General features: G+C 34.6%; 1 protein-coding gene across 7 annotated transcripts in view; it reads left to right on the plus strand.

Annotated features, from left to right (window-relative positions):
* The window catches only part of XRCC4 (X-ray repair cross complementing 4), a 433,707-nt gene that overhangs the window by 159,184 nt on the left and 250,072 nt on the right, over positions 1-24,451 (plus strand). The gene's annotated exons all lie outside the window — the stretch shown is intronic.

Below are 24,451 nucleotides of genomic sequence, written 5' to 3' on the forward strand. Positions count from 1 at the left end.
CTTCCGCATCCTTTCCTTCTCTTTAGTCCTTCCTTACTACCTTTTCCCCTTCCTTTCTACTGCCCCCCTCCTCCCCCCCACCCTACCCCCGCTGCCTTCTCCCTTTGTTGCTGGCTTTCCCTCTATTTTCTCTTTTCTGTTCTTATTTTGAAATTCACTGTTTTTTTCTTTTACCATTTCTACTATGCTATAGATAAATAATAGATTTTTGTATATTAAATACACCTCTTATTTTAAATCCCTTCAGAATATTAAAAGAATAAACTCAAATTGCCAGAACCAATGAATTAATTGATACCAGTTGTCTCTTCTGTAAGAGTCAGCCTTGTATAGTGGATATAAAGCTTGTCTAAGGGTCAGAGAAACTTGAGTTCAATTCCTGTCTCTGATACATACTGGTTTTTGATTCTGGAAATCAGGGCATGAGACAACTCTCAAGACTATAAATTATATTACACTCCTAGTTCTGCATTGTTAGAGGGAGTTTTTTTTTCAAATGGAAATCCTTATATCAATGAAATCACAAATTGGGTGAAAAAGCATTTTTAATAATTTCAACTTATTTAATGATAACCCTACAATAGTACAAAATTAATTTGGTTTCATAAATATTTTTCAAAGATTTGCCCAAGACATTCAGCACATTTAAAAAATTGCATTTTGAATTTGATTTGATATATACATTAGTCAGTAGATAAAATAGAGTTGTGAGGAAACTGCTTCATTAACTGCAAAGCATTGTTTATGTATATGTGATAACACATGGATACATATGTAAAATAAAAGTATGTATTTATATTCATGTGCATATACAAACATATATTCATACATAAAAGTTATTTCTATACATTTTTGGTACTAAACCTATGCAGATACCTTACAAACATTATGTGCATAATAAATGTTGGTTTGCACTGAATTTCACACCTAATACTTGAATTAGAATTTATTCTTTTTCTTTAAATTGTTAACTTTAACCCTTGAGTTTTTTTTAAAACAATAATTATTTAGTAATACTATTAAAGTATACTTAATGCTTGGTAATGGAGTTTCTTTGTTCTTCAAGATGGACATAAAATGCCATTTCTGTCATGTTGGTTAGCTTTTATTATGTTCATTTTTTAAATTCATGAAAATTTACTTTCTCTGAAAGTTTGTGAATAGATTACTCTCAAGTACGAAGTTATTTGGTCATTGTTTAGGCAAATAAAATTTCCTTCTAATATTAAATTATGAATTGGGAAATAAGTAAAAGAAAGTTCCATTTTCATTTTAGCATTATATTGGTCCATTATTTCCTTAGTTTAATTATCAATAAATATAAGATTTTCAATCCTAATTTTTTTTTAAATTTGATACATTTTTGCTAGGACCAAAAATGAGATGATTAATTTTGATTTCTATAAAGTCTTGATGATTTCTCTTCAGTTGTTCTGTACTTTCCACATGAAGGAGAAAAATTAGTATTTGGGATGCTTTTAGAACAACTCCTTTTATATCTTTAACAAAATGGAACATAAGTTTTACTGTAGAATCACTTTATAATTTTGCTTGAGGTTTCTTTTTAATTCAAGTTTCTCTTAGATATGTCTTTGTTTAAACATCTTTAAAGTTATTGAATTTCTAGAAAAATTAATGAAGACCAGATGGATACTTGCACCTTAGGATGATTGCATTGTGTGCAAAGGACTTTCATCACATCCTTCATGATGATTGTGTTAGCTGTTCATGTGGTGGACATCTGTGGGTTTTTGGCAAGAATCATTGCTGCTCTGTTGGAGTCTCTCAGGTCTGATGCTAGTCCCTTTTTTTACTCTAGCTGTTTTTTAAGCAATTTTGTGTCTTGATTGTTAGGTAAATATGAATCAATATATAGCCCAGAAAAAAGATATAGTTATGAAATTCTCTTCCCTTTCTTCACTCTTTCCTCACTTCTCCTCCCCTTTTCTTCTCTTCTCTTACTCTTCCTTACCCTTCAATTCCCTTCCTTTTTCTTCCTTCCCCTTCATTTCCCACTTCCTCTTTCCTTTTTTTCTGCCCTCCCCTTCCCTTCTCTTCCCTCTCCTCCTCTTCTCTTTTGTACCTTTCTCTTTCTTGCCCTCCCCTCACTTCTCTTATGCTATCTTCCTTTTCCTCAGTTCTCTTACATGTTTTCTTCTCCTTTGTTCTCTCATACCATATCTATTGGTCTTGAAAGATGTTATTTGATCCAGTAGATTTTTTATATCAGAGAATCTGGTTTTATTCATGAAACTGCTTCAATGAGCAAAATAACAGTTTTCATTTCTGCTAACCATGGAAAAGCAAAATACAGAAAAATGTTGAGGGGGTGGTGGTTGTTGAAACAAACACACAAAAATTGCATTATAAAATAGATTCTATAGAATTTGAAAAAATTCAGTAGTTTTTAAATACATGTAAAGTCACCCAAACTAATCTTCAGACTTATGCTTTAGTGAAGAGATAAAAATTATTGCTAATTTGCTTAGCACTTTTTAATTTTTAAGTGCTTGAGGCTGCTAGAAAATAGTTTGTTCCACTCATCATTTTTTAATAAAGTTTGATATTTTTAAGCTTTTTCCATACTCCCTTTGTAATCTACTTTTTATTGGCAACTTATACTACCTTTGAAATTAACATAATTTTAATTATTCAGCAAAATACTATGAATTAATTTCAAAGCTTTATAAGATTTCCCAGTGGAATTTATATTCATAGGTCTTTAGGAAGGAAAGTAATTTGTTTATATGGCACATACTTCCAAACAAATTGAAGTTATCTCATAGTCATTATCTTATAGAAACTCTGTTAGGTAGAGAAGCTATTTTGTCCTATTTTCTGGGTTAACTTTTCTTGGATAACTGAAATGCTCTTTTGATGGTAGAAATTGAAACAATGCAGTTACTGTTCTGATATATTTCTTACCAGATTAAATTAAATTGTTCTGCTGCTAAGTCATCTCTTAGTTTTAATTCAATGATTCCTGTTAAAAAGCTAGGTCTATACAAACTAAAAAATAAGTCTTTGATTGATTATGGTCAGCAATTTGGAAAGCATCAGTAATTTGTAAAAATGGATATTTAATTCCAACTTAGTTTCACTGGACATATATACTCTTTTATACTAATATAACAGATACAATGTTATTATAGTCTTATTATAATCATGAATTTATAATAATTCTTAAGAGTTAATCTTGACCTGTAAGCATTCATAAACTGTTTTAGGAAAAGTCACATTGTTCCTATAAAGTTAAATAAAATTTAACATATCAAAATTATTTTGGGGTTTTAGATAAGTATATACAAATAAAAAGGAAATTAGATAATTTATTTCAAAGAACTCTATATAAAAGATTCTTTAAAATGAAACTCCTTCAGTGCTATGAACTCAATATTTACTATATACATTATGCTGCTTTGCTATCCTCCATGCTTAGATTAACTAATTAATTAATGACTAGATGGCAATGAAAAACCTTGACTGTGAAAGCCTAAGCCAGTGATGGTGAACCTATGGCACATGTACCAAATATGGCATGCAGAGAATTCTCTATAGGCACCCCCACTGCTTTGCCCCTCCCCTCCACTAGAGCTCCTTACTAGAAAGGCAGAGGGCTCAGGCAGAACTGCTCCCCTCCCACTCTCCACTGTGCCTGATGACATTTTTTCACATCACCCACCCTTCTGCCCAATAGCCTAATGGGAATGCTTCCTCCCTCCTCTGGGTGGGGTAAGGGGGGAGTGGAGCACTGCACATGGTCTCTGGGGGGTGGGTTATAAAAAATTACTAAGTACAGCTTACTATTCTCCTAAAATTTTTATTGATGCCTTTTGTTTTGTAACTATAGTTATTTCTTAATGTCTCTGTCTCCATCTCCCACACACATATGCATATGTGAGTCCATACTCACAAAACTCCCTTGTAACAAAAAAAGACAAGTATGCAAGTGTCTGAGAGTATATCGTTGCACAAAGTTTCTATCCTCTCTCAAAGATGCAAAGGTACTTCCACAGAAGAATCAGTAGTTTGCTTTTGTTTAGTTTGCTTTTTACTTGATGAAATTGGATTTCTTCTGTACTATAGCCTTTTCTTGTCTTGAAATAGACCCAGAGGCCATTTAAAAATATATTATTTGGGGGGCAGTTGGGTGGCTCAGTGGATTGAGAGCCAGGCCTAGAGATGGGAGGTCCTAGGTTCAAATATGGCCTCAGACACTTTCCAGCTGTGTGACCCTGGACAAGTCACTTGACCCCCATTGCCTAGCCCTTACCACTCTTCTGCCTTGGAGTCAATACACAGTATTGACTCCAAGATGGAAGGTAAGGGTTTAAAAAAAACAAACATATATATATATAATTTGGGGTTGGTGCTACTATTGCTTCTTTCTAAACATCAGCTTTTTTTTTTAGTATTATATAACAATAAAAGTATTAAGTAGTTTCTGTTTTTTAAAATAATCATCTCTTTTCTTTTTCTCATTGAGTCACTCTTCTTTTTGCTTTTGCCTTTTTAATAGGAAGTTAAAGGCCTAATTTCTAATCATTTGTACAATAGCCATTTTCTTCCAATGTCAGTACTTTACTTATTTTCTTATTTAAATTAAACACTATCACATATTTTATTGCCAAATTGAAAGGGAAATATTTATCTAATATTCAGAATATATACCATTTGGTTAAAGGAACATTTATATAGTCTAAAATACACATCTGGTAACAAATTTAATTCTTTCAATGTTGATTTTCTAAGATATTTTTCTCATAATAACTTAATAGCAAAGAATTCTGTAATCTTTTCAACCACAAAATATAAATCCCTTCCATAATCAGATGAGGGTTTTTATTTTATACCTAATTAAATGAAAAGAAATTGAAGGTTAAAAGAGTGAAATGAAATGTAAAGTGCTACTACTTAACAAAATGAGAGGAACAAAATTATGTCATGGACTTCTTTTTTGTCTCTAGGGAAAGACAAAGATTAGGTTAAACTGGGCTGTACATTCTTCTAGTAAGCCAAAACAGCTGGAGTTTGACATTTTCTGTTCTCTAAAGCAGATATTGGCTAAAGTTCACATTGGATCCTACCAGTCTTTTACGCATTTGGTCTCTTGTGTTCTCTTTGGCCCAGAATCATTGGTTAATGTGCAGTATAAATCTGAGAAAATAATTCTCTACGTATTCGCCATGTAATATTTAAAATAAACAGGCTGTGTATTACTGTGGAAACCAGACAGTAAATATCACTCTGAAACAAAATGATTTCAAATGATTGACTGAATACCAGCTGGACTATAGTTTCAACAAGTAGTATTAGTATTTTTCACAAGATTTTCTTCTACTATGATTTTTTGAAAGCCATTTCAAATATTTCGTGCTAATCTTTGAAAGAACATGTATGAAGGTTGGACATGTTTGCCCTTCTCAACTCTTCATCTTAGAATTCTTCCTTCAAAGGTCAGCTCAAATATTACTTCCAGTGTGAGGCCTTCCCCTTAATTGTTAGTGTCCTTCCTCTCTAGTTATCTTGTATTTAGCTATCTTGTATTCACTTTGTATTTATTCAGATATTTATTCTGTATAAAGTCAATCAACAAACATTTATTAGGTACCTATTGTATACCAGGAATTGTGTTCAGTGCATACAAAGAAAGTTAAAAGAAAGTCCCTGCGTGCAAGGAATTCACTGTTTAATAGGAAAGACAACATACAAACAATATATATAAACATGATATATGTACAGAAAAAAATGTAAAAAAATATCAGCAAAAGGAAGACATTAAGAGGAATCCCTAAAGGCTCCTTATGCAACTTATATTTTAGTTAGGAATTGAAGGAAGCCAGAAGGAAGAGATGAGGAGGGCAAGATTTATAAGCATATGATGTTCATAATAAATAGAAGAAATGTTTTTAAAAATTTATATAAGAGATATATAATAGAATGAATTCTTTATTTAAAAACTACTCTCAGGGGGCAACTGGATAGCTCAGTAGATTGAGAACCAGGCCTAGAGACAGGAAGTCCTAGGTTCAAATCTGGCCTCAGCCACTTCCTAGCTGTGTGACCCTGGGCAAGTCACTTGACCCCCATTGCCTAGCCCTTACCATTCTTCTGCCTTGGAGTCAAGTATTGACTCCAAGATGGAAGGTAAGGGTTTAAAAAAAATAATAAAAATAAAAACTACCCTCCATTCCTTTCTTCATTGTGAACTAATAGATACACTGACTGGCAAGGACAGAACCAAAGGAAGGAAAAAGATGCATTTGCCAAACAAGGCAGTTTCTAGAAAAATTTCCCTTTCATCATCCCTCTCTTGACACCCAATTCCTGAGCTACAAAGAATAGTATGATAATATGTAATAATAGATATTGAGTTGGAAGTGATCTAGAAGTCATTTGAACAAACCACATCATTTTTGCAGATGGGGAAAACTGAGACCTAGACAGGTTCAGTGACTGACTCAAAGTCACACAAAAATCCATATCTTATTAGTTCAAATCCTGCTATCTGCCCTCTGAGTTTTAATTTAGAACGCATTTTCTCACAGAAAGAGTGTCACAAACTATAATATACATACATATTCCCAAAAGAGAGGTATTTTTATTACATAGTGAGAAAAATAGGCATTTGTGGACTAGTCTATGATATAACCTCTTTTTTAATACTGTTTCTATTGAGAAATGTAACAAGAAATCAAAATACACAACTTGTGAGGTATATTAATATACTTTGAAAGCTGTAAAGAACTATACTTATATAGTTTATCACATATCCACCAGCTTTAATATCACTTTTTTCAAGGATCAGATGTTATCTCTTTCCCTGATCCTCATACACCTAGGTGATCTCTCCCTTCCTCCTTAATCTCATAGTATTTTCTTAATGCTTATTATATATTTAAATATATACACATAAATATGTGTGAGTATATAATATATACACAATATGTTATATATATATTCTGTTTGGCCTGACTATCAGCCTCAGCAAAACAGAGGTGCTGTTCCAACCTGCATCAGGAAGGCCAACGAACCAGCTGTGCATAACTATCCACAGCACGCAGCTTTCTAACGTCAACACTTTCAAGTGCCTGGGCAGCACCATCGCCAACGACGGGTCCCTAGACCACGAGATTAATGCCAGGATCCAAAAGGCCAGCCAGGCACTCGGGCGGCTGCGCTGCAAAGTCCTCCAACACAGAGGTGTAAGCACTGCGACGAAGCTAAAAGTGTATAACGCAGTGGTCCTCAGCTCGCTCCTGTATGGTTGTGAGACATGGACACTGTACCGGAAGCACATGAAACAGCTGGAGCAATTCCACCAACGCTCCCTCCGGTCAATCATGAGGATCCGATGGCAGGACCGAATCACCAATCAGGAAGTCAGCATTGAAGTCCTGGTCCTCAAAACCCAGATGGTCTGGACACGTCATCCGCATGGACGCACAGCGAATACCAAGACAGGTATTCTATGGTGAACTGTCAGCCGGACTCAGGAAACAAGGCCGACCAAAGAAAAGATACAAGGATCAGCTAAAGTCCAACTTGAAGTAGGCTGGCATTACACCAAAGCAACTAGAACTCGCTGCCTCTGACAGAAGCAGCTGGCGAACCCACATTCACCATGCCACCACCACCTTTGAAGATAAAGGACGTCGACGTCTTGACGCTGCGCATGAACGCCGACACCTGGCCACAACCGCACCTCCCACAACAACTGGCGTCCCATGCCCCACGTGCCACAAACTCTGTGCCTCAGCCTTTGGACTTCAAAGCCATATGAGGGAACACTGTAGATGAAAATGCACAAAGACAATTGTCATTCTTGGTCACCAAGAGACTTCCACTAACTAACTATATTCACATATACACATGTGTATATATCTTTATAATATGTGTATGTATTATACATATGCTGCCTCTCCCCTCCCCGGTAGAATGCCAGCTACTTTATTATCAGGGTTATTTTATGATTTTACCATGAATTTACTCAGCATATATTTTATTGTTACTTATAAAACAGCATCTTATTTCCCGGGATAGAATGTAAGCTTGTTGAAATCTTGAATTGTTGTTGTTGTTTTTATTGTGTGCTCAGTTCATATCATAGTTCTTTGATTAATTTAAAAAATTTTTTGAGTGTTTATTTTTTATAAGAGATTGATCGAATTGCTGTTATTAGACCTATGTGGTATATTAGAATCATATTGGAAGTCACATAATCTGGTCTAAAATTTGCCACTAAACTATGTGACCTTGGCAAATTACACAAACTCACTGAACTTCAGTTTCTTCATCAAATGAAATAATAATTGTAAAGCTCTTAGCACAATGCCTGGCTATATGTAAGTGCTATATGGATATTAGTTATTATTATTATCTTTAAAATTAGTATAACAACAATAATACCACCAAGAATAACTACCTCTAGATCAGTGGTTCTCAACCTTTCTAATCCCTCAATACAGTTCCTCATGTTGTGCTAACCCCAAACCAAAAAATTATTTTGGTGGCTACTTCAAAACTGTAATTCTGCTACAGTTATGATTCAGAATATAAATATCTGGTATGCATTATGTATTCTCATTGCTACAAATCAAACATAATTTAAACATAGTGATTAATCAAAAAAACAATATTTAAGTATATGTTGAGAAATATTAATCTAGCAGGAGGCATCCTGAGCGCTGGGGTGGGAGGTAAATCCTGCCTGGGGAGGGGGTCCACAGATGCTTCCTTTTTCTTTCTGTCGTCTCCCTCCAGCTCAAGCTGAGGCTTCACTTTGCTGGGGTTACTTGGCTCCATTATCCACTCCAGGACTCGTTCTTAACCCCTCAGGAGCCAGCACCTGGGTGCTCTCTCTGGGTCTCTGTTTGAGTCCGGACTCCAGGCAACAGGGTAAATCCATCCCCCCTCATAGGGGAAGGGCTGCTCATAGGTAACTAATATTAGTACAATGTGCGGGCAGCAGGGTCCGCATTCCCGAGATCTTGCTGTAAAGTAGCGTGATTTCTCAGCGGCTAAAGCCATTGGAAAGATGTATTTTCCCATGGCTTTAGGCGACCCCTGTGTTTTGGTCGTTCGACCCCCACTGGGGTTGCGACCCACAGGTTGAGAACCACCTGCCCTAGATGGAGTCTGTGAAACAGATAAAATCCAAGAATGAATTAAAAAGACCTAAGTGAGCAACATCCACATCAACATAATCTCTATTAATAGGTGATAAAGGAGCTTTGAACAAAGTCATAGGGATTGATTTAAAGAAATAGAGAGTCAAGCTATCTTACATGGTGGAGTGGATTGGGAGCAAGGCTAAAGTTGGGAGGTTCTGTGTTCAAATGTGACCACTGTGTGATTTGGTCAAATCACAACCCCCATTGCCTGGCCCTTAACCACTCTTTTGTCTTGGAACCAATATACAGTATTGATTCTATAACAGAAGGTAAATGTTAAAAAAAAAAAGAAATTGAAAGGATTGTGATGGAAATTCATGATTAGATAAAAACTGATGTCAAAATTTTTCAGAATCAAGACAATGAAATTTATGCCAGGAAAAGCAGAAAGGTTGCAATATGTAACTGCAGGTTGCAAATATTGAGCACCTATGGAATATTTATCAAGATATAACTATATCTTCAGAATTAAACAACAGAAGCTTGCTATTTTTTGTGAATGAATAGACTATAAATCTCACATTACAAATAGATGTCACGATATCTTTTAGAATCCAACAAATAAGCTGTACTAGAACTAAAGCATCGTTAAAGACAAAACTGTTGTTCATGATTATCTAGGTTTAACTTTGACCCATAAAAATTTTAGAACAATGTTTTATTAGATATTGCTTCACTAAATGCTTGTAACATTAAAATGCTTGTAAATGAAAAGAAAAGTTTTCAAAATATAGACTTTGTAAAAAAAAAAATCCCATATGAGAATAGGTTGAAATTTATATTACCCTTGTTGTCCACTCAACTTCTCTAGTTATCAAAACATGCTTTTAATGAGTCTAAAGAAGATTAGTTTATATGCCAAATGCTTTAATTTATTTATAAAAAACAATTTTCCCATTTATTGAATAGTTAATAGAGCATTTGATATAAAATAATAAAAGATGGAAATACTCATCTTTGACCACTGCTTATATCCAAATACCATAAAAAAGACAGTTACAGCAATAACCATATAACAACAATCCCCATCCCCTGTCAGTGTACATAGTGGTTGTGAATATCAAATGAGCAATCTAAGATCAAGCCCTTTTAAAGCTATAAAATACAGTGTAACTATAACCTATATTAAGGAATACAAGGTCTCTATGAGTTGATCCATTATTTTTTTCTGATGGTAATTAACATCCATCCATTAAATCTCAGAGAGTATCTGTTTTTCTCATCTGGCTAACTGCCTAGGATACACTGGAGGTTATTAAGTATTGTGCACTAGACAAACAAAGTAATATGAATATGAATTGATGCAAAGTAAAGGAAGCAGAATCAGGGAAACAATATACCCAGTGACAAGAATAATGCAAGTGGAACTAACAATCAAACAATCAAACCAACTTCTAGAAAACTGATGACCAACTTTGTCCTCAAAGAAGACATATTAGAACATACCCAACGTTGCTTCTTTGTAGTGGAAGGGAATTATGAGTATGGAACTCTGCAGATAATGGTGAACTTTTTTCTATATGATAGTTTAGATGAATTGTTTTTCTCCCTTCATTTTTATTATTTGTTTGAAAAAAGTGGCTCTTGTAAAGGGAAGGGTTATATTGGGAAAATAGGCATTATAAAAATAAAATATTGATATAATCTATTTTTAAATCCTGATGTCTTGCTTATCTTTCATTGTATTTTTAAATTTTATCATAGAATGTAAATGTCAAAATGACAGGCTCTCTCCCTACTACCTTCTGCATAAACATTAAGAGAAGAAAAAAATATGTGATAGCTTAATACAACCTTTTTTAATCTAATGATAATATTTGAGATATTATTGTTCAGACATGTGTACTGGGAAGTACAATTCATTGTAGAATATGATAAATCAAAAAGATTCAAATAACATACTATAAGAAATTAGAGGGCTGAAAGATCATTTACAGTTGAAGGAATTGGTCAAGATTTTCTGGAAAACATGGCATCTCATATGGGCCTTGAAGAAAAGTATTTTAGTAGGTAAGAATGTAGAAAATTATTATGTAATTCATTCTTGTTTGTAATTGAGCTGGGACAGGGCAAGACAATTTCAAGAAATAAATAGTTATCTTATTGGATTAGAACACAGAATGATGTGAAATAAGGCTAGAAAAGTAAATTGGAGCAAAATTGTGGTGGGCCTTTTATTTCACTCAAGGGAGTTTTATTTTTCATTTAAAAGAATGAAGCTTGGTGTCACAGTAAATCTATGCTGGGTATAGAGTTGAAATCCTGATTTAATCAACCAATCAATAAACATTAAAGATTTACTATGTGCCAAATGCTGTGCCCCTGAGCAACCCACTTACTATCTCTCAGCCTTAGTGTGAAAAACTTGGTAGCTCTGATCAACACAATAACATAACAATTCAAGAGGACTAATGAAAAATGCTGTCAAGTTCCAGATAGAGATCTGATGGACTCACAGTGCAGATTGAAGCATCTTTTTTTATTTCTTTTTCTTCTTTGTTTTGTTTTTTAATAATGTGGAAATTTGTGTTGTATGACTTCATATTTCGAATGGGTTTTGTATTTCTTGCCTTCTCAATAGGTTTGGGGAGGAAATCTAGAACAAAAATACAATGTAAAATATCTCTCAACCTCAGTTTCCTCAACTGTGAAAAAAAGTGAGGAGTGGGACTCAATGGCCTCTAAATTCTCTTCAAGCTCTAAATATATGCTTCTCTGATGAAGTGCTTGAGCAGATTTGTATATAGCTGGTCACATACTATGACTTAATATGACAAAAGAGTTTGGGGAAAAATATAAGAATTGGGCAGAGGATGTGGAGGAGGGAATAACAACATAGTCTGATAGGGCATGCTCCTCTGATAATGAATTGATGGAAGTAATCTTTCCTTATGAAAGAAAATATTACAAACTAACAGAGAAGATTCACCCTAGTTTTTATTCTGTTTAAAACCCTCACCCAAAGCATTCTTGATTCATCCATTCTTTCTGGAAAATTTGGAAAGAAGAATTATCCTCACATGGCATGCTCTTGATTTATTGCACCTTAAGAGAAGTAATGTTTTCCTGAGGATAAGGGGTTTATACCTGGAAGACATCTTAGAGATCATTAAGTCTTTATAGTGAAGGAGACTCTAGCAGAGCAAAGTTAAATGATTTGTCCAAGGTCACTACAATTTAACATCAGCAATAGGAATAACATTCAATCCTTCTGGTTCCAAATCCAGTCATTTTCTATTGCCAAAGGATGCTAGAGTTGCTTCTGGTTTCTGTATCTTCCTTACTGTTAGCCATAGCCAAGGAATGAACAGATTTCTAATTGTTCTTAATCATCTATTAAATATTTATAACCTTTTCCAACCACTATGAGCCATTCAAATGGATTTTGAAATGACTGATCTTTTAAAGGTGTCTCTGAGAATATTGAGTTTAGTTTCAGAATGATTCAGCTATAGATGGTTAATGGCTTTTCCACTATGGGTCTTTACACTTAAAATTGAGTTGTAGCATCAAATGTAAAAGGGATCTTTGAATTATCCAAGTACTATGTATATTGATGGGAGCACAAAATTTGTAAAAGATGAGGGAAAGCTTTTTTTTCATAGTTTTCATTTACGTTTTCAAATGTGTCATAGAATCATCCAGTAAAACACACATGTCTCTCCAAATCTCCTTCAAAAGCATTTTGCATAAAATGAGAGCTTGTTATTAATGTTGAAAAAAAGCCTAGATTGTAGCTGGCAATGAGATAGAGCCTTGTTCTTAGTCCAAGTCAGGGTGGTTCCTCTAGGTTACTCACTGATGAGACAACAACAATGAATGGAAAAATTTGCAACATTAGCTGTCTCTTCGCTTAATTAGGAACAAGTAGATGGGGAGGGGTGGTGGGGGTTTGGGGGTGGGGGACTGGAATGGAATAGTTCTCATTTACTTTTTGGTCTTCATTGATTTAAAAAAGAAACTTGTCTGTTTGTTCCCTCTATTTTTAATGGTTTATGTGTTTCTACCCAAAAGCTTCTTTAATAATCATCATCCATTTGTGCCATTTTCTAGCTTTGTTTCTAGTTACTTCTAGGATCCTGTTATTTGCAGTGGCTAGACTAGTCTTTTGGGAGGAGATTAGATAAATTTAGCTCCTTGGGTTTCTTTAGTGTTGTACCTAAATTTGTCACCAAGAAGGAGAGAGATATTAGGAGTATGTTCTCTGAGAGAGAAATACAGAATATATAGTTTTTGTTATCAGAAAACTTTGATGTTTTCAAGGTGGCATAAGCTGTAAATGGTACTAAACTTATTACTTCTTAGTTGATGCTATTGTAACTATCTGATGAGAGGTTAGGAAGACCAGAGTTCATATTTGTCCTTTGATACTTACTAAATCACTATAACCATGTCTCTCACAGTTTCCCCCAACGTCTAATGGGGATAATAATATCCTCTACCTTTCAGATATATTATGAAGATCAAATGAGACAATATTTGTAAAGCATTTAGTACAATTCCTGACACAGAGTGGGACTTCAATAAATGCTTAGTTCATTCCTTTTTTGCTTCCTTGCTTCTCTTCTTCTGAAATGCCCTACATAAGCTCCCTTAACTCTGCTACCCATTTAAGTGATGATCTCATTAGAAAGATGAGAAAGGGAGAGGAGCCTTTTTGTTGTCAAATTTCATGAGAAAATAGTAGTTTCACTACTTCTGCTTCCTTGCCACCCATCTCTGCTCTTAATTCCTTGAAATCTGACATCTGTCTCTACCCTTTTACTGAAACCATTCTCTCAAAGGTGACTGGTGAATTACTAGTTTACAAATCCTATAGTCTCATTCCGCATTGGTCTTGCTACTCTGTTCTCTTGGGTATAATGACACTAAGCTTTCCTGTCTCTCTTCCAGCCTTTCAGACTGATTTATTTGTTTTCCTATTTTTCATACTCTGGATCACCCTGTAGGGACTCCCCAGGTCTCATTCTTTTGTCTTTTTTTCTTCTTCCTTGAACTATGCTTGGTAATCTTTGTCTACTTCCAGTTTGAACTATTATATAGATATATGCTATTAAAACATACAATGACTTCCTTTGACTACTTCCAGTATAAAGATGAACTGTAACAGTTTTCAAGGTCTCTTTTTTCTGTTTAAATAATTTCATGAGCATCAGCCTCATTCAATTTTTATAAAATGTCACAACTATAGGCATTATAATTAAATGTTATAGGTAGTTTTACTATGTTGTCTATATTCAAAGAAAATACTTCAGAAAAGGAAAAAAAATGAGTCCTAGTCCCTGAAATTAAATATTACTAATTACTTAGAAATTAAAGAAGAGGATTCGGGAAAATATTGATTATTTCTATATAAAAGCATCATAGAAGACAAAAACATATGCCTCATCTATTATATTGTTTTTCCATTTATGTCTACAAATTTTAGAAGCTTTAGAAGCAATTTTTGTTTACATTATTTTTACATTGTCACCATAGCAATTAATTCCAAAACATTCACAGTAGTTGAGGAACATAAATCTTTGTGATTTAACATTTTGTAGCATGCAATTAAAGTAAATAATACCTATAGTAAATAATTCCTATAAAATTTAATGAAATATTCATTATGAATGAAGATACAAGAAATTTTACTTTAGGAAATTACTTTTTAGAACTGTGTTATTTCCATGCAAACATTTTAGTTAGAATATTCTTCATACACTAAAATGATTAAAACTTATCTTTTAGCAGAATATTGAATGATTTGTTATAGCTGAATTCCCAAAATATATAGTGATAGCTCAAAGTTCTTATTTTATATTGCTTCAATAAAAATAATGAACAGAAGTGAAACACTAATTTAATGTATTTGTAGTATTTAATATTGTAGGAAATAAACTGAAACTATTTTTCTGGTTTGAGTGTGACTTATTTACTTAGTTACCACAAAATAACAGAGGATTTCATGACACTTATGTAGTAACAAAATAACTTCTTTGAAAACAGTGATAACATTTGGGTGTGCTATTTCTGCACTTGGAGCTCCTAGGAAGTAGAAGTCCATTATGGCTGTGATATTATTTATCACTATTAATAATTTATATTGATCAGCTGCATATCATCAGAGACTATTCAGTACCATGAGCCCTTTCCTCATCTTCATAATTCTGTTATAGTTTTGTATAATTATTTTAACATTTTCAAAACTTTCACATTTAATTGATTGCACTATTCATTTAACTTTCACACTCAAACAATTACAGTAGACAACCTAGCTGGAAGGGACCTCAAAAATAATTTCTTCTTAATACCCAAACATAAAAATTCTCTAATTTCTAGGTATAGTATCTAAATCCATACCAATTTCTTTGGGAAGGGTAGAGTAATATTTTATTTTATTCCTTAATATCTATCTATAATTATCTTCTAGAATCCTGTATTTCTTTCTCTTCTTCATGATAGTTTATAAAGATAACTTTAGATAGTTATTATTTAGATTTCTTAGAATATGCTGGCTCCAAAGTGTGCCAGCACGTACTATTTTAAGGTGCATAAGGCAGAACAGTTTCTAGTCTTATGTTTAGGGTGACCAATCCCTTGTTTATTCAACATTGGTTCAACAAGTATTTATTGAATTCTAACTATATGCTGATGCATATACTGAGTTGTGTAGGAGACACAAAAATAACAATAAGAAGTAGCACTTTAAGGTTTGCAAAATGCTCTAAGAATATTAACTCACTTTATTCTCATAAGCACCTTGAAGTATAGGTACTATTAGTATTCTCATTATATAGATGAGGGAACAGCAGACAGGTGATTTGCCTGGGGTCACGTAGCTTCTGAGTGGCTGAGGCTGAATTTTAGTTCATGTCACCACATGAGCTAATAGCCTAATAGAAAGATTGTGACAAATTCACACATGGTTATTATAGCAAGCTAAATATGCTCTATCAAGAATTGCAAAATTTCAGGATTAGGATGTAGCAAGAGGAAATCAGAGGAGGGTTTAATCACATCAAGTTGGGAAATAGAGTAAAGTTTCACAAAGCCATTATAAGAAGTGTCCTTTTGGTACTAATTCATATCCTGCCTCTTCTAGTCACTCCTGGTCTTCTGTTTGCTTACTAGTTAATTTTTAAGATCACCTTAGAAATCCAGTTTCAGATTTTTGAATACATAATTCTCAGTAGAATATAAACTATACCTTGAATGGTCAATAAGTTTAGAGACTAAATGGAATTGTGGAAGGGAGCTTGTTACAGGGACAAGAATTCTTTGATTGAAACCCAGTCTCTGACAGTAGCTACATGGAGGATGAGTTATTTAACTTCTTAGTCTCCAGCAGTTAATTCTCTAAGACTAAAATAAAACAGACTTAGAAGGAGAGTTACCCAGCAATTACTTTGTTTCTAGTGACCTTCTGAAGTTGCCTATATCTATCAAGTCCTATGTTTGGGTGTACCATCACTCCTTCCCACCTTCACCATCACACCACCTTCAAAATGAGGTACATTCTAAAGGTCTATTTAATACTGTTGTTTAGATTTTGAAGTTCACTTTCCCTTAGAAATAGAAATAGAAATAATGGTGGTCTGCAGGTCAGCCCACAAATACCTTTTTTGACTCATAAACTAAAATAATATGCTGAGTTGTTACTGCAAAAAGCACAGAATCATTTCCTACTTGGTCATAGGTATACTAAGACATAGAAAACAAATGAAAAGTTCTCTATAATTTTCTTTTTGACAATTCTTACCACTGGAAATAGGAAAGTACCTGCTACTCACTAATAATTCCATTGGTTGGTCAGAAATTAGGTATAGAATATTTCCTTTGGATCCAATGTATAATGCTTGATGTTGTAATTCTTGTTTCCAAAGCACTGCATATATCAGTACTATACAAAGTCCCCAAATAATCAGTTTTTATCTTTACAGCTTAAATAATGTGGCAACTTTTTCATATATTGATCTATATCAATATATATAATGGGTCTTTAATTTACTAACTTGGTATTCCTTGAGAAGTACAGCTTTATGGTTCAAACTGAAGTAGAAATTATATTTTTGTTCTGTCCTAGAAGTTTGGAATGCAGGTCTCTTGTCTATGTAAAATTTACCACCAAGTCCTTGGATTTTAAGTAAGAAAATGATTGGCATACATTCTCTGATGCTGCAAAAGTAAGAATATTCATTATCATCATAGTCACTATAGCTTATGTGTCAGTCTACATCTGACATGGCATTGTGAAAAGATCACTGGACATGGAATCATGGCACTTAAAATCTGTGTGACCTTGATGGGTGGCACTTGACCTCTCTTTCTACCTCAATTTATTCATCTTTATTAAGGGAATGGTTATATTCATATTGTTTATTTTAGGGGGTTGTTGTGAGGAAGCACTTGACAAAATATAAATTGTTATATAGCACTTCATAGTTACAAAGTGAAAGATTGTAGTATTATCTGAGTTGAAAATGTACAAGGTGGACCAATGAAGGGAAGTTGTGCAATATAATATGGTTTTTATTTACAATAATTTTCTCATCTCCAAGAGGAAAAAAAAATTTGTTTTTTATGTAAGTTATTTATTTGCACAAATGGTATTTTCAAATTAATTCCTTTATGATTTCACTTATTTTCATATGTGATATCCCCAAAGGCATCCCCATGGTTATACAATTAGTAATGAAATATATTTGATGCTAATTGGCAGTCTGATGAAATGAACAGGCTGATGAATCTAAAGTAAAGAAGACTTGATTTCATATATAGCTTATGACCTGAATAACTGTTACTATGGGCAAATCCCTTAACACTGTGAATTTCAATAGCTCTAAGGCTATAATCCATATATAACTAGTGATTTTATAGTCTGCCTTAATGGAAGGAGTAGTCATCAAAATGAATTCACAAGTCCTTGACATATTAACATGAATTATGATCAGTCAAATAACAAGCATTTTTAAGTGTCTACTGTATACAGTGTAGCAGACTAAAGACATACAAACAAAAATGAAATAGTCCTTATCATATAAAAACAAACAAAAATAATTCAGGGAGACAAAAATCTATCTAAAGCTAAAATTAAACTTAGAAAAAGGTAAACCCATTCACATAAGGTAAAATCATTTTGAGGGTAAAGGAACATTTAAAATACAGTTCTGAAATGAGAAATAAAGGTTTATTTGTTACAGACTAACAGTTGCCTGTTATTTGAGCTTGTCACATCATTTCCATCCAGAGTCCTATGATACTAGCGATCACTCACTGAATGTGCTTGTAAATACTTTTTTCTATATAACAGACTTGCATATGGAAACCATGCTCAAACTATATCCTAGCTATATGATCATGAGCTCCATACCAAACATGAGAAACTGGTGGTTTCATACAAGAGGCTACTTGATGAAGTAGAAAGGATATTAAAATTGAAGATTTAAAATCAAGGGGCTTGGTTTTGAATACCAGAATTTCACAATTCAAAGTGAACTTAGCAATTATTTAGACCAGCTCATACTCTAAAACAAGGGTTCCTTACCTTTTTATGGGGATGATAGGCAAGTTGTCAGTCTAGTGAAACTTATTGACTTCCCTAAAAATCATTTTTCAGTGCACAAAATAGAAAACTTTGGATTACAAAAGAAAATTTGAAGTGGAATTACGAAAATAATTTATAGAGACATTTTCAGGAACTCCAAGTTGAGAGGCCCTGAATTAAAGAAAGGTACTTTATAAGATACCAATGAAATGGTAGCCTAGCCTCTGCTTGAAGACTTTCAAGAAAAGAGCATTCATCACCTAATGAAAGAGCTCTTTCAAGGGATTTCATCATCTTGGTTTTTCTTATATGGGCACTTATCAGTTTATCTAATATCCTTCTAAAATTTGTGCTTTATAGAACTGAAAATAATATTCCAGATGAGGTCTGATGAGGGCAAAGGACAGTATGATTATAAACTCTCTATTTGAAGTTTACTTCTTTTCATGCAACCCAACATATTCAAGGCTATTTTGACTGCTACATGAAACTGATGACTCATTCTGAGCCTAGATCTTGAACCCCAATAGTAGCTGCTATCTAACTAATCCTTCATCATATTGCAAAGTTAATTTTTAATCTAGGTCCAAGACTTTCCATTTATCCCAAAGAATTGCATCTTATAGCAACCTCTCCTCCTTTGAGTTTCCCACTGTTCAAATTTATAGTATCTAATTTACATTACATTACATGTAAATTACAATACCAATTTTGATACCCATAATCTACCAAACCCAGTAGTGTGCTAGTAAATCTTTAACAACCAAATCTGAAAAAATGTATGGCATATTTTAAATTTGTTCTGCAGCATTAATTTCTTGATCACTTTCTTATGTCCTTAAGTCTAGTCAGTCAACAGAACAATAAATCAAGCTCTGATTTGAAGCACTTACCAATTTCCAAGATGAAACTACACATACTGAAAATTTAATAATTGACTTTTTAGCCAGTTTGAAGTGACTTTAAGCACATCACTGATTACCTTAATCCATTAATGGTTGAGATTTTCAGCCTTATTTTTGACTTTTGATTAACAATCTACTCTTTTACACTTAAGCCCTTCTCTCCTCTGACATTATCTTCACCCAAAGAAGCTATATTACCTAGATAAATCATAGTAACAAATTTGTATTTCCTTTTTGGTCAGCTTTAATTTCACTGACATAAGAAATTTTAAATGAGGGGTTTTTACTTCCAGTGCAAGACCTGTACCTTTTCTACAATATTTAATCTTTTAAAATTGCCCAATGTAGGGCAGAACCAATATGACAGTTAGTCAGCATATTCACCTTAACTTTTCCACAAGCACCCCTCCAACAACATAGAAAATATACCTGACTGAATTCTGATTGAGAAAACCAAATCAAACAACAAAAGGCATGGTGAGTCATTTCTTTCTAGTCCAGAGCAACTTAAGAAGATAGAGATGTCTAAGGGTACTGAAAGAGGATAGGGGAAAGATGAAAAGAGTTGGCCAGGAGTGAAGCATCCCTCAGTAGTGCTCCAGTGGGAATAGACACTTGGGAGCATCCAAAGACAAGAAGAGAACTGAATATCAGAGCAGAAAAATGTTCCCATAGGACCCTTATATGAGCTCTAGGAGCAAGAATGGGAGACATCTGGCAGCTCTCTTGAGCCACTATCAAGTCTTAAGTAATAGCTATAGGACTGAGAGGAGTGTTTACATAGGGACCTGTGTTAAGGTCAAGAAGCTAGTTCCAGAAAAATAACTATTAGGGTCAAAGTCCAAGAGCAGAGAAGGAACTAATTTCTAACCATTAGAACTATACCAAAACCTGAAGAGGAATAACCAGGGCAGAAAAAATAAGGGGGCAGGGGGAACAATAGTTCAGTTCCCCTGTATCTGCAGAACCTCCCAGTGGGCTAACAATGTCTAGCAGTAATTTATGTAAGCTCACCACCAAGCCAAACCTGAGTCAGGAATTTACAGATTTCAGATCAAGAGGACAGTGAATAGAACTCAGCCCAGATCCCACAAGTTTGGAAGCGATAGAAAATTACAGGCTTGCAGACTGAGCTGTGAAAGTAGAAGCAGGAAAATAAGACAGAAACTCAGACTAGTCATCCCCCACCCTCCTTGCCCAAAGTGAGCAAAGCCCAACACTAACAAAGAGTATGGAGTCAGGAAGTAGACTGGAAAAATTACAAACAAAAATAGGAATTTGGACATAAATCACTACTATTGTGATAGGGAAGCTCAATACAAACACAGAGCATGACAGTGGCTTGAAAACAACTCTTTTCAAAGCCTTAAAGAAAAAATGCAGATTGGACATAAACCCAATAAGAATTCCTATAAGAATTAGTGATTTTTATAAAGAACAACAACAACAAAAAAAGGGATTTAAAAATCAAACAATAGAGAGGGAAAATTGGTAAAATAAATGAGAATTAAACAAGTAATTTTTGAAAAGAGAATTTATAACTTGGTAAAAAGAGATACAAACTAATACTGAAGAAAATTACTTCTTTAAAATTAGAATTAGTCAAGTGAAAGCTAATGACTTCATATGGCATGAGGAAACAATAAAATAGTCAAAAGACTGAAAAGAGTAGAAGAAAATGTAAAATATAGAGAAAACAACTATCCTAGAAAATAGAACAAGTGGAGGTAATTGAAAAATCATTGGACTATCCATGATTTTTAAAAAGTCTATACGTCATATTTTAAGATACTATAAAAGGAAAATTACCCACATATTATAAAACCAGAGGGCAAAGTAGACATTGAAAGAATCCACTCATTACCTACTGAAATAAATTCCAAAATGAATCTCCAAAAATATTATAACCAAAATCTGAAATTCTCAGTTCAAAGCAAAAATATTTCAAGTTTATAGAAAGAAATAATTCAAATACTATGAAGTCATCTTCATGATCACACACGATTTAGCAGCTACTGCTATAAAGAAACAGAATGCTTGAAATATGATACTCCAAAAGATAAAGAAGTGGGATTATAATCAAGAAGAACCTACCCAGCAAAAATAAGTATAATTCTATAGTGGAGGAAACAGATATTTAATGAAGTAGAGGACTTTCAAGCATTCCTGCTGAGGGCCAGGCCTGAATAGAAAATTTAATATTGAAACCCATTCATAATGGACTAAACATTTAAACTGTTTACATTCTTATAGGTGGAGATGATGCAAGTGATTTTTCAGAAATCTATCATCTTGCATTAAATCACTAATAATTAGAGAAATGCAAATTAAAACAATCCAACATACTGTCTCACACCCATCAGATTGGCTAAGATGCTAGAAAAGAAAAATTACAAATGCTGATGGGAAGGTGGGAAAACAAGTAGATTAGGACACTGTTTCTGGAGCTGTTAACTAACCTAGCCATTTTGGAGAACAATCTGGAGCCTTGTTCAAACAAGCTATAAAACTATACTTACTTTTTATCCCAGCAATATTGCTACTATGATTATATCCCAGATATAAAATATCCCAGTAAAAATTTTGCATAATAGCTCTTTTTGTGGTGGCAAACAATTGGAACTGAGGGTCAATTGTGGAATGGCTGTGCAAGTTATATGAATGATAGAAGACAATTTTGTTGTTAGAAATTTGAAGGGTACAATTTTAGAAAAAAATTAGGAAAATTCATATGAACTGATGCAGAATAAAGTTAACAGAGCCAGGAGAACAATTTACACAGTAACTATAGTAGTTTTAAAGAAAATCAACCAAGATTTAAGAACTAATCAATACAATGACCCACCACAGCTACAAAGTAATTATGATAGAGACTTTCAGATAGAGAACTGATGAATTCAGAGTACATGTTGAAATATATATATACACACACATATATATTCATTCCTTTTCTTGCCTTTATTTTTGTCTGGGAACATTTGTGGTTAATATGGTAATTAATATTTTATCTGACTTCATATTTTTTAATGAGTTTTGCATTTCTTGCCTTCTTAGTGGATGGGGAATGTGATGAGGAGAAGAGGAAAAATTTTGAAACTGAAAATTTTTTTAAAATGGCACAAAAGAAATTGTGATTTGTTTGGGGTCACAAGGCTAATAAGTAACACAGATGAGTCTTAAATCCAGGTACTTATGACTCTATTTAGCTCTCTATCTATACCGCGCCGACTCTTTACTGTACCTTTTTTTTTCCCCTTGGAAGGAGTACAACTCAGATGTCAGATGAGGAAGGTGAGGTCTAGAGAGAAGAAACCTGCATACAGGGGCATAGCTAAAAATACAAGAGCCAGTATTTTACCTCAGACCCTGTTACTCCAAATCTACTGTACCAGGCTACTTTCCCCAAGTCTCTAAGTCACATACATACTTTAACAGATTAAAAGTAGTACCTGGAATGAATGAAATAAGCATTTAATAATCTTTTATGTACTCAGAGATGCCTCCATCGTAGCCCTATACAAGAACAAAGGCTCACGAGCAGCCTGTGACAACTACAGAGGCATCTCACTACTCTCCACTGCATGAAAGATCCTCGTCCGTGTTATACTCAACAGACTCCTGTCATCTGTTTCATAGCTGAACCTGTCTGAATCACAATGTGGCTTCCAACCAGATCGCAGCACCATCGACATGGTCTTCACGGTGAGGCAAATGCAGGAAAAATGCCTTGAGCAGAACCTGAGTCTCTACATTGTCTTCATAGACCTTACAAAGGCGTTTGACACAGTGAACAGGGACGCATTGTGGGTGATCCTCAGCAAGCTCGGTTGCCCAGCAAAATTCGTCAAACTGATCCAGCTTTTTCATGTCGACATGACAGGGGAAGTCCTATCAAGTGGAGAGACTTCCGATCGCTTCAACATCTCCAATGGTGTGAAACAAGGCTGTGTCCTCGCTCCGGTACTATTCAACCTATTTTTCACCCAAGTATTAAGACATGCTGTGATGGATCTAGACCTGGGCTTCTACATCAAATACTGACTGGATGGCTCACTATTCGACCTTCGCCGCCTGACTGCAAAAACAAAGACAACAGAGAGACTCATCCTGGAAGCTCTCTTCGCAGATGACTGTGCTCTCATGGCCCACCAAGAAAATCATCTCCAAACCACTGTGGACAGGTTCTCTACAGCAACAAAACTGTTTGGCCTGACTATCAGCCTCAGCAAAACAGAGGTGCTGTTCCAACCTGCACCAGGGAGGCCAACTAACCAGCCGTGCATTACAATCGACAGCACGCAGCTTTCCAACATCAACACTTTCAAGTACCTGGGCAGCACCATCGCTAACGACGGGTCCCTAGACCACGAGATTAATGCCAGGATCCAAAAGGCCAGCCAGGCACTCGGGCGGCTGCGCTGCAAAGTCCTCCAACACAGTGGTGTAAGCACTGCGACGAAGCTCAAAGTGTACAACGCAGTGGTCCTCAGCTCGCTCCTGTACGGTTGTGAGACATGGACACTGTACCGGAAGCACATGAAACAGCTGGAGCAATTCCACCAACACTCCCTCCGGTCAATCATGAGGATCCGATGGCAGGACCGAATCACCAACCAGGAAGTCCTCGACAGAGCCAACTCCACCAGCATAGAAGTCCTGGTCCTCAAAACCCAGCTCATGGACCCACAGCAAATACCAAGACAGGTATTCTATGGTAAACTGTCAGCTGGACTCAGGAAACAAGGTCGGCCAAAGAAAAGATTCCAGGATCAGCTAAAGTCAAACTTGAAGTGGGCTGGCATGACACCAAAGCAACTAGAACTCGCTGCCTCTGACAGAAGCAGCTG

This window comes from Monodelphis domestica, chromosome 3 (assembly GCF_027887165.1).
Source record: "Monodelphis domestica isolate mMonDom1 chromosome 3, mMonDom1.pri, whole genome shotgun sequence".
Classification (NCBI taxonomy): domain Eukaryota; kingdom Metazoa; phylum Chordata; class Mammalia; order Didelphimorphia; family Didelphidae; genus Monodelphis; species Monodelphis domestica.